The sequence below is a fragment of the Wyeomyia smithii genome, chromosome 2, assembly GCF_029784165.1.
Source record: "Wyeomyia smithii strain HCP4-BCI-WySm-NY-G18 chromosome 2, ASM2978416v1, whole genome shotgun sequence".
NCBI lineage: Eukaryota > Metazoa > Arthropoda > Insecta > Diptera > Culicidae > Wyeomyia > Wyeomyia smithii.
Genome location: NC_073695.1, coordinates 180958612 through 180973756, shown reverse-complemented (window position 1 = coordinate 180973756; position 15145 = coordinate 180958612). Strand labels below are relative to the sequence as shown.

Sequence of the window (15145 nt, the reverse complement as noted above, 5' to 3'; positions counted from 1 at the left end):
ATTAGCTTTAAACGATATTTTTTCTAACAATCACCAGTGATTAGTTCAGGCTATCCCAGTTCAGTAGTACCTGACCTTTTTTCCATTTTGATAGCTCCATCTTCAGTGCACTAAAAAACCCTACAAAATGCTTCAGGACCGATAAGAGTCATGGCACGGTGCTCCCACAAACCGTCATTATAAAAAAATGTACCATAGGATCTGAGTACATCATTCTATTCGTTATGATGTCCAGAATCTCTGGTCAAAGTTTTAAAATCGTCGTACGATACATTTGTGAGTTATGCCCTTTTGATGGTCGTAACGTACAAAATGTGATATAAAAACAACTAAACTGATTGTGAAGCATGTTTTCAACCACCGTTTCATTGAATAACTTCCAAAATAGATTTTGCTGAGTTTTCGACGGTCGGGATGCTGTGTACTCGAAATTGGTTTGTCGAAAACAATTTTATTTAAAAAAAAATTGTTACCACCAAAACTATAGCATGTACCCGAAATCGCCCCAATCTGTGTTGACGATAAGCTTTTAAAAGCATCTTGACAAGGAACGAACAAATTATATTTTTTCCCTGAAGATGTCACTGACCAGTGACGAGACGTCGGATAGTATAAAATAAGTCGTCCTAAATTTTTTTTTCCAAAATAGTTTCTACACATTCTAAGTATTATATATCATGACATTTATAATTGGTGGAAATATTTATTTAAAAATCCCATTATGCACAGTGGTCTGAGCTCAGAAAACCGTGATCGTTCTAGATTTGACTGCGAAAACTTGATTTTATGTACTCACTGTCTTCAGCAAAATTGTTTTATAGAATAAGGCCTTACTTTTGGCGTTTTCGGTTTTTGAATCAATCCACCTAACAGTAAGATTAAATAAATATTTTTTTCTAATTTGCAATATACCAAATAATAATAATAATTTAATAGATTTTAAAACATCTAAGGATGCTTGACTAGTTATCAGAGAAAATGCATATGTTAGCATTTGGATATTTCCTGTTTAAGCAGATCGAAGTACATTTCAAAATGGCATAGATTTCAGTTTGGAAAACGTGGGCCATTTGCCATCGCCATTGAAAGACTTACTCCAGGGTCTGATAGGCTCTAGGGAATAAGAGGGGCTGGAACTACTCTATTTCCCATTTTCGAGCCGCTGTAAAAAAATATTGAGCCCTCTCGAGTGCTGAGCCCTCCACATTCTCATTCACTACGACTTGGTTCTAAAACAATTGACAAATGGTTGCACCGAGAATAATGAGGGTAAATCCTACAGACAGATGGAGCGCGAATACGACCGCTGCCCAACACATGATATCGAGGTTATCATCGGGGATTACAACGGTCAGGTCGTCCTGTAGGAGGAGTTTAAACCGGTAATTGGAAAGTTCAGCGTGCACCAGCTAACCAACGAAAACGGCCTAAGACTCATCAACTCCGCTGACTCTAAGAATATGATCGTACGTAGTACCTTTTTCTAGCGCAACCTCCTACACCGGTAAACCTGGAGGTCTCCAAATCGGACAGAATTGTGAATCGAACACGTGTTAATAAACGGTCGCCGCTTTTTGGACCTAGACGAGCTGGTTAAAATTTATCTCGAGGACTGCTGGAGCATCGTGAAATCGCTCCCATTAGAGACGAAGTTTTACCAGAAACTCAACGCATCCCGCACAGGCTTTGTGCTGACATAAGGATGAGCGATCGTGTAATGGACGAAAACTAGAAGCAGTACTTCGACGAATTTTTGATTGGCGTACATCGTCCATGCAGTAGAGGACGGATACGTGCCACTTCCAACGATATGCCAAGTTATGGCCGCCATCTAGCGGGTGAAAAACAACAAATCGGTCGGCAAAGACGGTGTCGGAGTGAGGCTTACCAAAATGAGCCCGCCCGAGTTGACCGAGTACCTGCATCGGTTATTTGTCAAGATTTGGGATATCGAACAGCTGCCGGATAAATGGAAGGATTGGGTCATCTACCTCCATGTTAGCTTGAATAACGCCAAAAAGCGTTTTCCCAAGTCATCTGCCAACGGCTGTTGCTTCAAGTAAATGGATTTGTGGGAAGTTATCAAACTGGCTTCATAGAAGGCCGGTCAAAAACGGACCAGATATTAACTAGTGCATAGTCCCTACGCATATGATACAACTGACCGTAAGGAGCAATGTAAGATCATGAGCGAGAACGGTTTTCTCGGGAATCTGATCCGACTGATTGAGGTTACGATGGATGAAAACGGCACATTCGTATTCCGCAGCATACTTCAGTAAATTGATGGTCTCTTTTGCCTGCTGTTCAATATTGCGCTTGAAGGTGGCATGCGACGAAGGGTTTTTAACATGCGGAGCACGATCTTTAACCGATCCAGCCTATTTACCTGCTTTGCCAATCACGTAGCCATTGCCGGTAGAACATTCCAAGAGGTGGAAGAGCATTACTAGTTCAGACTAAAAGCCGAGACAGAAACGGTTGAGCTGAAGATTAATACGCCCAAAACGAAGTAACAACCAAAAGTTTGGAATTTTTTTGAGGCTCTCTTACTTCACAACAAACACACTCAGAGAGGAATGAGATTATGTATATGTAATTTCTCCCTCCCTCCTAAATGTGTAATGTTTACAAATGAAAAATTATATTAAATCTCAGATGGTTATCGAGATAACTTTTAAACGAAAACTGCTTCGATAAAAAACTGGACACGGTCTTGGGAAATTCAGGCCGGGTCGTAAAACAGTTGGGAATCGGAGACCCAGCGGCTAGTTGGCAGTGAAAGAAGAGCGAAGACGACCGACCTCGTGATGGAAAGGAAGGTGAGGGATTACTTCAAGCGCAATCCGTGGTCAAGAAGGTCAATTCTTCCGTCTGGTTCGTCCATTAGACAATGCAGCGATCCAGACTGCATGCCTTCAAAGTACGGATGGTGTTCAATTGAATCAATAAAAAAAATTCAGTGGCTACAGCACACACCAGGAAGCTGTACCGCGAGTGATGCAGTCGATGTGCATTGTAATAGAGAGACGTGCATTAAAGCAGACGCCAAACATATTTCCGGCCAGGAGTTTTTTGTTGGTAACTCCCGCTTAGATGTTCCGGGAAACTCATATCAGTTTAAATCTTAGTAAAATCAGATCAGAGCTAGGCAAAGAAGAACAGCAGAGTTAAGTGTACAACGAACGCTAAAAGTATAAAATCTGTCTTAGTTTTTACCAAACACGTACCCTTGCTTTCCGTAACAGACACTAGAGATGATCTTGGTTTCTGCAATCTCCTTTTTTTTCTTTTCACTAATCAACCAAAAGAATGTTACCGGCGCCTTTATCGATTTATACAAAGTGGAAGCTTCCGTACATTGAAAAAGGTAAATTACTCCCATATTAGTCGTTTTAAGGTGTTTTTTTTGCAACTTTACTAGCTCAGATCCATCATGGAGAAACAATTATGAAATGTGCGGTCGTTCAAGCTTCAAACCTGGATATTTCGGAATAAGAAGGTCGACAAATTTGACACGATGTACTTTATGATTCGGTTGGTAAACGTCTAGGCACGTGTAACTTGAGACCCTAATGTGGTCATGCGTCTCTGTCCACCAACTCCTATCCTAACCTCCACGAGGTGCCGACCGGGATACGAGTAACCTTAGCGGAGATCGGGTAACCAACCCCCGTTCGAAACTTTGATCGTATGCTGACTGGGAAGGGGGTCGTACGCGGCTGTCCTCATGTTAGGGGCGGCGTACAACAGCGTCTGATCCGAAGCGGGCGGCTGAATCAATAAATGCTGTATCCCACCAGCTACATCTAAGCTTTTTAAAAGGTGCATGACGTGACGATATAACCTTCCTGTTGGTCTCGAGGTACGATGCTGGCCTAACAAGCCAGTCGTCGTAGGTTCGTGTCTCGGCTCGGGAGAGACTGTTAGTGTCAATAGGATCGTAGCGCTAGCCCCGCAATTGTCCTGTACATCCAACAGTTGGCTGCGAAGTCTGTGTATAATAAACAGAAGGTCAAGTTCCGAATCGGAATGTAGCACCTTATGCTTGTAGCAATCATGTTGGTGAATTAAATTTGCATAATTATTCTTTGTCAATTTTCGAATTTATAGCTGATCTACTATAAAGATCATGGTTAGTTGGCTAACCAGGCGCAATTACACCTTGCGTACGAGTTAGCCGTTTGAATATTTGCTCTTCCTTTAGCCTCTCATTCGCGGTGACGCAACCCAAAATCTCAAGCACGAATCTGCGACTTACTTGCTTGTTCTTATTGGTAAAATCCCAGCCAGCGCAGGTCATTAAACTCGAGAAATGAAATGGTTAGATGCATGAATCTAATGGGAAAGGGAGATATAAACTCGGGTTTGAATTTGCCGTGGAAGTTCGTTGTAAAATTTCCGGTTTTAAACCAAATGTCTCGTTTGATCTGAGGGGCAAACCAATCTCGCTTCGATCATTTATAATCGAACGGCGAAAGAAGCCAGAGTGTGTGTTTTTGTGTTGTTCGCGAATTTGTTCGAGGTTTGTGTTAGCGTGAGGTTGTCTTAGATTAGCTAGTTGTTTTAAGTGTTGTTTCTTTGATAGGATTAGCGCATGTTAGGAGTAGCTATAAATTTAGTGGAGACTTTGCCAGCAAGTGTGGTGAAAACAGAAGGTAAAGTTTGTCTGGGTTTGGCTGTAACTGTGTAACCTAACCGCGTCGAACAGCCGTTCGACGGCTTTTTACGTTTTATTTAAAAGCGCTTGGCGAAGCCATAAAACCCACCGCCAGCAAAGTACATCCACCCTCCTACCGCACACTTCTGGAACCCACCGTCAGCCAGGACAAGGCCCGTTCCGCCAGCCGCCGCACACTTAGGCGGCCTATGCTGATTCGCTGATCGGACTGATCGGCGCGTGCTGTAGCAGTTATCGACGCCATTGCAGAAACCACGACCGTACCTGGATGGGGCGGTGATTGCGGATTGAACCGATTGCTGTCGGATGCTGAATAAGTAGAAAGGAGAGGTAGTAGCCGCCGATCGAGTGAGTACGAACCATAAAAATCCCTGCGCAGGTTGATATAAACCAGTTAAGCCAAGACCCCCACCTTGAGAGAAGCTTTATGGCGTAGCCATTAGACACTCCACCCACGCACACTATAGGTTAGTGAGCTAGTTATAGATGGCCAAAATTTAGTTAGTAAAACGAAGCATGCTTGTAAATATAATTGTAAAAGTAATATAGTGCGTTTCCCTGTTGTTGAAGTGATGTTTTGATGATTTAGGTATTCTAAGGTGTCTCACGTCTCGCGTTCGTTCTAGTTTGTTTGTTTTGGTACTCCAGGTGGACTGCCTGGGAAAACAGTCCCCGCACTCTGGTTACGCTAAACTGGGCAGCAATCTGATTGCTCAGAATTGGTCCAGTGAGGAGAATCACGAGTTCGGTGTTTGAGGCTTTAGGATTATTTTCGCGAATTTCTGCGGTATTGAAACGCATGAGACTGAGTACCTTAGTGAAGTGCATCTGCCTTTTCGTTTTCCCTCAGTTTATTACCCTGACCCGCCCTGAGGCGGAGTTTCTGGCCGGGCAAGCCAAGACAGGCAAGTGGTCCTCTCTGAGGTGGCGCTTAAGCCACTTGCTTGAAGATACGGGGAACGGAACCGCAGATTTTGGGAGTGTGGCTTTCAGGCCCGCTACATTTTGGCGCCCAACGTGGGGCCACGTTTTGGGGAAACTTAGTTGTTTTTTTTTTAGTATTTATTAGGATTTCTCTGGGAAATAGTTTAGGTTCACATTTTCATTTGAAATATTTATTTGCGCTGTTTTGGGTAGTTATATAAATTCTTATGGTGTATTCGTCCTATTTCTTCAAGAATTATTTTCTAAATTAAACATATTTTATACAAAATAAATATTGATTATTGGGAAGTGTGAGTGCTATATTTGCATAATTATTTGGTACCATATTATTTTAATATTATCTTATTTACTATTCAAATCTTGGTGAATTCTATTATCATATAAATTTTTTTGACATCATTTATTGTTTACTGATTTAATGGATACTGTCATGAGATTTCCACACGCTGATCACCTCACGAACGAAGAGGTTGATTATGAACTGTTAATCCGCGGTAAGAAAAATGATATGGCTACTGAGCCAGAAGCTAAATATCGCCTTTTGCGGAATCTCTTTCACGACGATATCCGTGAAAAGCGGAACTATCCGTCGCCATACACCATCGACCAGGAGTTTGACTATATCGCGGGTAAGGTCTATGATTTAGAGAAGAAGTTGGGTCGCGGCGTGGATGATCGGGTCATGTCCCGGTTGATCCACTACGCTATGCGAGCGGCTAGAAGCCAAGCACCCGATGCTCGCTCGGAGAAAATGCGACGAGAATTGTGTGGCTCCATTCGGGAGGTTTTGAACAGAGCTCATGGGAAAAAAGTTACCGACGAGAAACAGGGTAGGACAAAAGCGTTAGATGCGCGCCGAAACTTGTCGACGGAGTTGGATGACGCAAACGGAGGTGCAGTAGGTGGTTATTCGTTGGAGGAGTTACAACGCGGAATCGGCGAAGCCTTGCGACGTGATCCTTCGAGTGGTGCATACCCGAAGCAACCTCCAGGGAATCGGGATCCAGCCGTAACTCCAAAACAGTCCGAGGACCAGGCACTCCTGGAGCGCATTGCGAGTTTGGAAAGGGAACTTGCGAAGGCACGAATGGAAGGTTCACGCCAGAATGCACCCCCGCGCGTCGAGCGGATAGCCTCAGAGGGTGGTCCGACAAAATTCCAAAAAGCGAGAGAGAAGCCACGGGAACGGCATTCGATGATTTTTCCTCTAGACCTCAACAATCCGTGGGCGGAACAACGCGAGCAAAACCGATGGGACCGTTATGAACCTGAGCGTGTTCGACGCGACTTATCGCGGGATCGTCAGGGAGGTGATATCGGGGTAGACCGGCGGAATCGGGATCGATATTCACCGGATCCAGATCGTGAACGTAGGGAGCATCGCCCCAGACACGATCGTGATGCCAGTAGTCGTCAGAGAGGCGATACCGGGGCAGACCGGAGGGACCGGAACCGGTTTTCGCCAGATCCAGATAGTGGACGCAGGGATCATCGCCCCAGAGTCGAGCGTGAACGCTGGGATTCTAGCGACGACGACAGCTCTCTCGCGGATGATAACGTGTTCAGTCCGCATCGCAGGCGAGATAGCCGAAGGGAGCGGCGAATAAGCGACGCCGAAATTCAAAACGCTGACCGCCGAATGGAAAAGTGGCATTTGACCTTCAGTGGCGATAGTCGGCAACGGCCATTAGAAGATTTTCTCCACAAAATCCGTCGCTTAGCGCATATGGATCGCATTGCGGACGATGTACTTCTGCAACGAATCCATACGATCCTTAGAGGGGAAGCTTATGACTGGTACCTATGCTATTCTGACGAGTTTCTCACTTGGGAGGACTTTGAAGAAAGGATACGGTACATGTACGGTAACCCCAATAAGGACCAAGGGAATCGGCAGCGGATTTACGAGCGGAAACAGCATCGGAATGAAACCTTTCTTTCGTTTAAGATGGAGATCGAGCGACTCAACAAATTGTTGACCACACCGTTGGACCAGCACCGTCTCTTCGAGGTGATTTGGGACAACATGCGACCGCATTACCAATCGAAATTGGCCTGCAAGACAGTTCGAGATTTACGAAAGCTCGAATATTATGCTTATCGCATCGATGCGTACGATCCCACCTTTCGACAGAATCGGGATGGACCAGCTCGACCCCCCAATCGAGTCCATCAGATCGAAGTGGAGAACCGTAGCAGCGACGAGTCGTATTCGGAGGCGGAAGAGGTCAATTTTATTGGACGGAAAGGTGAGCAGCGAAGGAAACCTGTTGAGTCAGCCAACCTTCCAGCGGAAACCCGACCAGTGCGGCAGCAACCAGCACACGGAACGGAGCGCTTGGGCCCGTTGTGTTGGAACTGTCGTAAGGCGGGGCATGTCTGGAGACATTGTTCCGAAGAAAAAAGAGTTTTCTGCTACATTTGTGGGAATCCCGGGAAGGTGTCCAGTAACTGCGACATCCACCCGCGAGTGTCTGCAAACAGAAGGTCGGAAAACTAAGTCAGGAATGCAAAAATGGGAACAACCGCATTCCAACTGACAGAGACGTTCCCAATGAAGGTTTTGACGATCTACTCCAGAAAGTGTGTGAGGTGCGAGTTCAGACCGAGAGTTGTCCGCACATTACGGTACACATTTTCGACCAAGTATATGACGCACTGCTAGATTCGGGAGCCAGTGTCAGTGTGACGAACATCCCTGACATTGCTGAACGAAACGGTCTAAAACTTCAGACCAGTCCTTTGAAAATAGTAACCGCCGATAAAACCGTTCACGAGAGCTTGGGATACGTGCAGCTGCCCGTACGATTTCGAGGGGTGACAAAGGTTCTGCCTATTCTAGTTGTTCCTCAGGTCTCACAGAACCTAATTTTGGGATATAACTTCTGGAGAAAGTTTGGTATTCAGCCAATGATTCAGGGAGATAACGGATTCGAGTTAATCACTGCTATCGAGTCAACAACACAAGATATTACGCCGGCAGCAGTGAAATCGATCACCACGTTACCCGCCTTGAAACCGATGGGGCCAGATGAGACGCTGGATATTCCGGCGTTGGAATTGCCAGAGCCGTCGAAAACGACCCCCGAAACGGTTGAGACCGAACATGATCTGACGGTAGAGGAGCGGGAAAGTTTGGTGAAAGTCATTAAGATGTTCCCTTGCACGACCGAAAACAGACTGGGGAGAACATCGTTGCTGCAGCATGAAATTGTGCTCCGAGAGGAGGCAAAACCGTGTCGGCAACCGTTGTACCGATGTTCGCCTGCAGTACAGGCGGAGATGGAAGCAGAGTTAGAGAGGTACAAACGGATGGATGCCATTGAAGAATGCACTAGCGAGTGGGCAAGTGCTCTGGTTCCTGTTCGCAAAACGAATGGGAAATTAAGAGTGTGTTTAGACTCGCGGCGGATCAATGCTTGGACCAAGAAAGATTCCTATCCCATGCGCAACATGGGAGGAATATTCCACCGGCTTGGTAAGGCCAAGTATTATTCCGTTGTGGACCTGAAAGATGCGTATTTCCAAATTCCTTTGAAGGAGGAATGTCGGGATTATACCGCTTTCAGGACCTCACAAGGATTGTTCCGCTTCAAAGTCTGTCCGTTTGGCTTAACTAATGCGCCCTTCACGATGTGTCGCCTCATGGACCGTGTGATAGGCTTCGACCTAGAGCCAAACGTCTTCGTCTACCTAGACGATATCGTCATCGCTACGAAGACGTTTGAGGAGCACGTCCGGCTTCTGCGGATCGTGGCGGAACGCCTAGCTAAAGCCAACCTCACCATCTCGCTCGACAAAAGCCGCTTCTGTCGCAAGCAGGTTACATATTTAGGCTACTTGCTTACCGAAGAAGGCGTAGCCATAGACAATAGTCGAATCGCCCCGATTCTGAACTACGCTCGACCCCGAAATGTGAAGGACATTCGTCGCCTGTTGGGATTAGCCGGATTCTACCAACGTTTCATCCGAGAATACAGTCGGATCGTGGCGCCGATATCCGATCTTCTAAAAAAATCGAGAGCGAAGTTTGTCTGGACTGAGGCAGCTGAAGCCGCCTTCGGGGAGCTAAAAGCTGCGTTAGTTTCAGCACCGATCTTGGGGAACCCAGATTTTTCGCTTCCGTTTTCGATCGAGTCCGATGCTTCGGATAATGCTGTTGGGGCAGCCCTGATTCAACACCACGATAACGTGCCGAAAGTCGTGGCCTACTTCAGCAAAAAGTTGAGTAGCACCCAACGGAAATATGCAAGTGTCGAAAAAGAATGTTTGGGAGTGCTCTTGGCCATCGAACATTTTCGCCACTTTGTTGAAGGGACACGCTTCAAAGTAGTCACCGATGCTCGGAGTTTGTTGTGGTTGTTTTCGATTGGGGTTGAATCTGGCAATGCGAAACTGCTTCGTTGGGCTCTAAAAATCCAGTCGTACGACATCGAGCTGGAGTACAGAAAGGGCAAAAGCAACATCCTGGCGGACTGTTTGTCTCGCTCAGTCGAGATGATATCTGTACGAGCTTTAGATGTCGACCAGCAGGAACTTGCGACGAAGATTCAACAGGAGCCGGTGAAGTATCCAGACTTTCGGGTTGCCAACGGGGAAATCTGGAAGTTCGTGAAGGTGGACGGAAAAATTGAGGACCCGCGATTCCAGTGGAAACGGTATCCAGCGAAAGCGGAGAGACCCGAGATTGTGCGTAGGATCCACGAACGTGCACACCTGGGCTTGGAAAAAACATTGAATGCTGTGAGGGAACGATTCTATTGGCCATACATGACCAGTGAAGTGAAGCGAATCTGTCAAACCTGCTTAACGTGTCAGATGAGCAAAGCTTCGAATCAGAACACGACACCTCCCATGGCCAATCAGAAAAAGATCGCTCAGTACCCGTGGCAATTTCTCGCAATGGACTATGTCGGCCCTCTGCCAACTTCGGGCAAAAATCGAAATACGTGCCTTCTGGTGGTAACGGACCTATTTTCCAAATTCGTGATCGTGCAGCCCTTCCGACAAGCAACAGCTGAATCGTTAGTCAGCTTCGTGGAGAATTCTCTGTTCCTGCTGTTTGGAGTACCGGAAGTGATCCTCTCGGATAATGGATCCCAGTTCACCTCTTCGTTATTCAACGATCTGTTGACCCGGTACCATGTCACACACTGGAGAACGCCCAATTACCACCCCCAGGTGAATGACACGGAAAGGGTTAACAGGGTGATAACGACTGCTATTCGGGCTTGCATCAAGAAGGATCACAAAGAATGGGCGAATAACCTGCAACAGATCGCCAACGCGGTGAGAAACTCTGTCCACGAAGCCACCCACTACACTCCTTACTTTGTCCTGTTTGGTCGGAACATGGTGTCCGACGGCCGAGAATATCGGCATTTGCGCGACGCGCCGACTCCGGTTAACGACAAGCTAGTAGACGAGGAGAGGGAAAAGCTGCTTGAAGATGTGCGGAAAAATTTAAAAACCGCTTATGAAAAGCACTCCTCGTACTACAACCTGCGCTCCAATGCAAACTGTCCTACCTACTCGGACGGTGAGCAGGTGCTCAAAAAGAATACGGAGCAGTCGGACAAAGGGAAAGGGTTTTGCGCCAAGCTGGCACCGAAGTACATTCCAGCGGTGGTAAGGAGGGTTGTAGGGGCACATTGCTACGATCTTGAAGATTTAGAAGGGCGAAGACTGGGAATTTACAATTGTAAATTTCTTAAAAAATTGTCTCGTCCTTAGTCTAACGTTTCCACCGTTGCAAAATGTTGATAATTTTTTTTTTCCAGCTATGTAACTCTAAGGAGTGACAATATGAAATTGATTTTTTTTCGAGCTATGTAACTCTACGGAGTGACAAAATAAAATTTAATTTTTTCTAAGCTATGCATCTCTACGGAGTGACAAGAATAAAATTTTGTTTTTCAAAGCTATGTAGCTCTACGGAGTAACTTTTTTCAATTTTAAAATAAGTGAGGGACCGAATTTCTTTCCGCTTTCTCAATGGTCATTGGGCAAGTTGCTGAATCTGCACAATCAAAGCGGCCTTAAGAGTATTGGCCTCGTAGAATAGAGCATGAAGTTTAAGAAGGAGCTGGGCAATGACCTGTCGAAAGTAGTGGAAACACGAATTAAAAGTGAGCCCAAAGCGATGATTTCGCCGTGGTCGAGTAATGACTCAGTTCTACTAATACTCGCCGCACTAAAATTTTAAGATTGTGTAGAATGGTAACAATTTGTTCCAATTCTCAACCTCATTTTGTTGAAATTCTTCAAACATTTTCAAGCTATGTATCGCTCAATTGAGTCGAGACAACTGAGCCATGATGCGAAAGCTCTGGTGCAGAAACACTGTTCTGCCATTTCGTAAGGAGGCGCACATTAGTGCGGCCCTCACAAAAACATCTATTTACTGGGGGATCCTTGATGCGGAAACGCTCGAGGAACTTTACGAAATGTGTTGAAACAAGAAAATGGCAAGTTTGAACGAAGAAATTGTTCTGAGCTAATGATGCGAAATATTTCATCAAGAATCGTCCACAGACAACGAATTCTTGGTGAGGGTTAGCATCAAACAAGGAGAGTTTCTTCGTTTGACCAGGAAAAACTTCTATAAGACGTTAGACAAAATTAAGGGCAAGGAAAAAACGAGGCGAATGTAAAATTTCCCTTTCGGCGTCAGTAATGTTAGTGTGTGCAACTACATCGAGTCTTAGGTGTAAGTTAGTACCTAACGCTATGTATATTTTTAAATTGTCCTGCTACTTAAATTTATTATTTTGAGTTAGTATGGTCAGTTTAATTTGTAAATAGTAGATTTAATTGCATGTTATTTATTTATTTATTTATATTTAGAATATAAGTAAATATTTATTTAGATGTTTATATGGTTGCTGAATTAGGGTTAATTTATTTATTTTCTCTATCTGTTATTTATTCATTTGTTTAGTTAGTTAATTATTTATGTTAGTTAACATGGTTTGCTTAAAAATATTGTTAGTTTCTGAAATTTTTGTCTGGTTGGAAAATTTATATCTTGGTAAATTTATAGTTGAAAAATTTTATGGCTCGCTGCCGTCCTGCTAGCAAGCCGCTGCAGCCGTCCTTCGGTGCAAAATTTCATTCCAGTTCTCCGGCTATCCTAAAATTTTAAAAATATTAGTTTATGTTCGAAATCTTACCTGTAATTGGAAGTCATCTTTCCTGTTCACTTTTTCCCTCGATGTCCGGTTCTACCTCAATATTTTCCTCCAGACCCTACTCGTACCCGGGTAGTCTAGTCCGTCCGTCGGGTGCCGATCGGGGCGGTGATATGGCTCTACAAAACATAATTTTATATGGGAGTTCTCTTGTAGTGAACTTCCGTATAAATTATATAAAATTATCATTTTTCTTACCTGTTTTTTCCGATTTACTATCCTGTAGCACAAAACACACTCTTCTTAATCACTGTTTACTTTACGTTTGACGTTTCTATCGCTGCTGTACGGGTGTTCATATGTGTGCGTAATTTAGTGCGGAGCTTTTTATAGCACAGGGTGTTTAATCATTTTTCGTCTGTTTCGTTCTGGTCGATTATGTTCGATGTTAGAAACATTTCGTAAAATGTGTTTGGAGTTATTTATGTCGGTTAATGTTTCATGTTGTCGGATGTAGTCCGGTGTAGAAGCATAACCATTGTATGTTGAGTATTTATGCGAATTGCAGTGGCAGTTTTCTCTGTGACCAATAATTTCGGTGTATGAGTTACTGCTGGGTAAATTAATGTGGGTTATTGCGTTTGCGGGCAAAGATTCGTGTTCAGGTGTGTCCTGGGGTGTCTTTGACGTAAACAGAAGGTAGATTTATGTAGGATACCTTTCCAACCGTAGTGTTGGAGTAGTCCTGTATGTGAATGTGCCAATTTATTGTTTTAATTGTTTGGGGTATTTATGAATATTTATGTGGCAGATTTCTCACTAGACGAAGAGTCGTCGTTAGAGTTACTGCTGGGGAATTTTTAATTTGGGGATAATGCGTTTGCCTAATAGAGAGAAGTTTCCAAAGAAGGAAATTCTCTCGAAAAGTAAATAGCATGGGAGTTTTGCTGGGGGTGCCTTTCCAACATAGTGATTGGAGCGGTCCTCTAGTAAAATTGCCTTGGAATATTGGAAGCTCGTTTTAAAAAAATAAAGCGATGCCGTATTTGGGAATAATCTATTTGGGAAATTTAATTGAATCACCGTACAGTACCGAAGGAACGTTACACGCCCATAGTTTGAATTTCTTGGTGAACCTAACATTTTGTAAATATTGTAAATAGTAGCTTAAGTTATGATTGCTTTTTGTAAATATTCTGCACATAATTTTCTTCCAAAATTTTCTCATTTGGTAATTCGTTTCTGTCAGGTTTGCAGTTACGAAAATTTGATTGTACTTCTACAATCAAATTTTCGTAAAACAGACCGGGGTGTTATGTAGCAATCATGTTGGTGAATTAAATTTGCATAATTATTCTTTGTCAATTTTCGAATTTATAGCTGATCTACTATAAAGATCATGGTTAGTTGGCTAACCAGGCGCAATTACACCTTGCGTACGAGTTAGCCGTTTGAATATTTGCTCTTCCTTTAGCCTCTCATTCGCGGTGACGCAACCCAAAATCTCAAGCACGAATCTGCGACTTACTTGCTTGTTCTTATTGGTAAAATCCCAGCCAGCGCAGGTCATTAAACTCGAGAAATGAAATGGTTAGATGCATGAATCTAATGGGAAAGGGAGATATAAACTCGGGTTTGAATTTGCCGTGGAAGTTCGTTGTAAAATTTCCGGTTTTAAACCAAATGTCTCGTTTGATCTGAGGGGCAAACCAATCTCGCTTCGATCATTTATAATCGAACGGCGAAAGAAGCCAGAGTGTGTGTTTTTGTGTTGTTCGCGAATTTGTTCGAGGTTTGTGTTAGCGTGAGGTTGTCTTAGATTAGCTAGTTGTTTTAAGTGTTGTTTCTTTGATAGGATTAGCGCATGTTAGGAGTAGCTATAAATTTAGTGGAGACTTTGCCAGCAAGTGTGGTGAAAACAGAAGGTAAAGTTTGTCTGGGTTTGGCTGTAACTGTGTAACCTAACCGCGTCGAACAGCCGTTCGACGGCTTTTTACGTTTTATTTAAAAGCGCTTGGCGAAGCCATAAAACCCACCGCCAGCAAAGTACATCCACCCTCCTACCGCACACTTCTGGAACCCACCGTCAGCCAGGACAAGGCCCGTTCCGCCAGCCGCCGCACACTTAGGCGGCCTATGCTGATTCGCTGATCGGACTGATCGGCGCGTGCTGTAGCAGTTATCGACGCCATTGCAGAAACCACGACCGTACCTGGATGGGGCGGTGATTGCGGATTGAACCGATTGCTGTCGGATGCTGAATAAGTAGAAAGGAGAGGTAGTAGCCGCCGATCGAGTGAGTACGAACCATAAAAATCCCTGCGCAGGTTGATATAAACCAGTTAAGCCAAGACCCCCACCTTGAGAGAAGCTTTATGGCGTAGCCATT

At 44.4% G+C, this 15145-nt stretch overlaps 1 protein-coding gene and 1 long non-coding RNA gene across 4 annotated transcripts in view; both read right to left on the bottom strand.

The window, feature by feature from the left end:
• The window catches only part of LOC129724450 (kin of IRRE-like protein 1), a 907851-nt gene that overhangs the window by 245025 nt on the left and 647681 nt on the right, over positions 1-15145 (bottom strand). The gene's annotated exons all lie outside the window — the stretch shown is intronic.
• On the bottom strand, positions 12323-13992 carry LOC129724451 (uncharacterized). The gene is made up of 2 exons (XR_008727924.1): positions 13015-13992; positions 12323-12935 (listed from the first exon to the last, which is right to left on the bottom strand). It is a non-coding gene; the product is annotated as an uncharacterized LOC129724451 (long non-coding RNA).